We start from the raw sequence: 3,247 nt of genomic DNA, 5'->3' as shown, positions 1-3,247 counted from the left end.
ACCAGGGTTTGGGTAAACCAGGGTTTGGGTAGGCAGCCTACCCCAGTCCTGCTCTACCTTGGGCAGGGCAGGACTGGGTACCCGAATGTGGAGAACCTTCATCCGTGAGTGTAGAACCTGCTGAGAGTCTGAGTGAATAAAACACACTTATTTAATTGTGATCAAATTAAGGAAGTGTTAATTTTAATAATTGGAACATTTCTACAAATGTGGAGAAAGCGCTGCTCCTGTTTGACTACAGTACCCATAATGCTCTGCTGGGGCTGTGAAGACGCGCCTGACGCTGAACGCACCACAAGTCTGCGGGTTAAACAGTTAGATAGTTGAAACGTTTTCCAAAGACTAGAAATGAATCAAACCTCCTCTGGATGTCTGACCACCGGAACATGGAATCTGTCCTCCAATCACAGCTTTGCCTTCATGGCTTTAACATTTAGCATTAAAAGCAGGTCCGTGCGCATTACGCATGTGTGGCCTGTAATTTGTGTGGTTTAGGTTTGTGCTGGTTTTTCGCAACACGCACCTGATGCGCGTTGGAGACGTGGCTGTGCTCTTGAGGGTCAGGTGCTGTCAGGTGTGGTTGTTCCTCCGATGACATCCTGCAGGCGGCGCTGGGTGAGCAGTTACTTAACTGCATCTGAACTGGGTTTTGGTCCCGTTTGTCAGGGTGTGTCTGAATATCGGCACCACAAAAGTTCCTGCTTCACAAAGAAACTGGACCCATTTAATAGCCAGCAATCAGCAGCAGATGGTAGAACCGGCCGCTTCCTTCAGCTGAGGGGGGATCACTGCAGCACAAACCCAGAGCTGATTGACAGCGGCCATCATGTCCACCGAGCAAGTATTCAAAATGACGAAACCCCTCATGGCCCCACCTCAAAATGAATCCGGTGCTCCGCTGCTGGCTGCATGTATGTTGCATGTTTATGTTAATTAGGTGATTCAGATCAGTTTTGAATGTGTCCAGATCACATAGTATCATTTAGAACTGATAGAGTCTCTAGTGGAAACATTTAAATCTTAGTTTGACTTTGATTCTTTCTCCCTCCCTGCTTGCTGTTTTTCTCTTTCTGTAGTTTTGGAGCCTTTTACAAATCTACAAATTGTGGATCTGGTCAACCGACCTCTCAATGCAATTGATCAAATTTTCTCGATGAGAAGTCTGGACACACAGAGCCTGTTGTCCTGCAGGGACAGACAGARCCTGTTGTCCTGCAGGGACAVACAGAKCCTGTTGTCCTGCAGGGAGACACAGAGCCTGTTGTCCTGCAGGGACAGACAGAACCTGTTGTCCTGCAGGGACAGACCTGGTGGATCTGTAAGGGCCCCGCTACCGTCAGCTGGTTCTCAGACCAGGAGGGAGACAGTTACGGCACCAAGGGAGGACAATTCAATTAGTTCGCTTTTTTTATTCCCCAACGGAATAAAATGCTCTGTTTTCTTTTTTGTGAAAAAGTACAATAAAAGTATTAAAATGTTCCAATCAGAGCAAATTAAAATTGTCCAAGAGGGTCTAGATCCACAAAGTCCGGTTAGGACGGCAGACCCTGCGCTCCGTCCAGTCTGCAGCCTCCTGCGGTCACTCCAGCCCTCTAGTCGCCCCTGTTGGGACAAAATCACCTGGCAGGAGGGCAATCGCTGAGCAGCGGATGTTTTATTGTCCCTGCAGACCATCAGTGGAAACGTTACTTAGTGACCAGGGCAGAGTTCCTCCTCTGCCCACTGACGGTCCGACACGTCGTTCCCACTGACTGTATCTCTGCTGCCAACCACTGGCTGGTTCCGGGTCGCAGTCCTCCGTCACGAACCTTCCTGGGTTCCTCTTTTTCTTCTTCCGCTGCCTACGTCACGCCCACCCCGCAAAGCAGGTGACTGGCATCAGCTGTTAGCTGTCGGAGTCCACAGTGAATAAAAAAAACTAAACATGCAGCGAAACACTCAATAAAAACCTCACTTTAACAGTAAAAACACATTTCCACTGTGTAACCTGGATTTATTCATGATGACAGGATTTCTGCTGTTTGGAGCTTCGGATTCCTGGATTATCAACACATTTGTGACAGATTTGGTCAAACTGGCAAACACTCAGACTGTTGGTGGATGTGAGTCTTGCTGAGACTCGCTGCCCAGCTGAGGAATCTAAAACTCACCAACCGGATGGAATCGATCTTGGAGAAGCTGCTGGTTTCGGCTCAGTGAAACGACCAAACTAATATGGATGATTGGGAACTGAGATGGACCAGAGAGACTTTAGGGAGGATTGAAAATTATAATCTTCCCGGCCTCAGACATTCTGTCTCTGAATGGGCTTCCCCCGTGTGGCCTTGGAAGGGCCACATGACGCTCTTCCCTCCTCACCCCCTGCTGTTTCCATGGAGCCGTGTGGCTTCATGGCCCTGAGACGTCACCGTCTTCACTCGTGTCTTTGTTTTGTCTGAATGTTGCCATTTGCCCTGTGTCCTTTACTGGTTTATGTTTTAGGTGGAGAACTCCATATTTAACCCAGAAAAGGATTATTTTAGTTTGTCCGTGTGAGATGAGTCCTCGCTGTTCCCTGGACTCTGCGTTGTGTCTTAAGGGTTTTTGTCGGAAGGAAACGAGACAGGAATCTGACCACCGGACAGCACAGCGGCTTCGCCTTACAATCCAGAGCAAATCCTGACCGTTGAACCACCAGCACACAGTAACGAACGCCAAGTACGGCGTCCTTCAACGGACACACTTTACAACGTTCACAACCCAAAGAGCAGATCCAACACCTTGGAGACATGCGGCGACACATTCACTGTCCTACATTAGTCAGAAACTGTAGTTTCACTATTTAGAAATGGGGCCTGAACAGCAGCACTTAGTTTACTTTAGAACATTAGTTTCCTTTCCTTTGGTTTGTTATTTTGTTTCTATTTCCTTTTAATTCATGTAAAGCACTTTGAATTACCCTGTTGCTGAAAATGTGCTTTATAAATTAAATGACCTTTTAGGGTCTCAATAGTTTGTTTACTGAGAAAAACACGTCTGAGTCACTCAGTCAGTTTGTCATCAGCAGAACTTCAAGGTTTTATTCTCTGCCGTGTCAGACAAAATGTCTTTTGTTTCAGAGACACAGAGGACAGACAGAGGACAGACAGAGGACAGCTGCAGGTCCTGCTCGGCTCCTTATCTCTGCTGGAATGTTGATAGTCGCTGAGGGACGAAGATAAAGAGACACAAATAGATTCTGGGGGACGGATGGAAACTGAGGCTGAGA

Source organism: Poecilia reticulata, unplaced genomic scaffold (assembly GCF_000633615.1).
Source record: "Poecilia reticulata strain Guanapo unplaced genomic scaffold, Guppy_female_1.0+MT scaffold_236, whole genome shotgun sequence".
Classification (NCBI taxonomy): domain Eukaryota; kingdom Metazoa; phylum Chordata; class Actinopteri; order Cyprinodontiformes; family Poeciliidae; genus Poecilia; species Poecilia reticulata.
Note: the sequence above shows the minus strand (reverse complement) of the source record.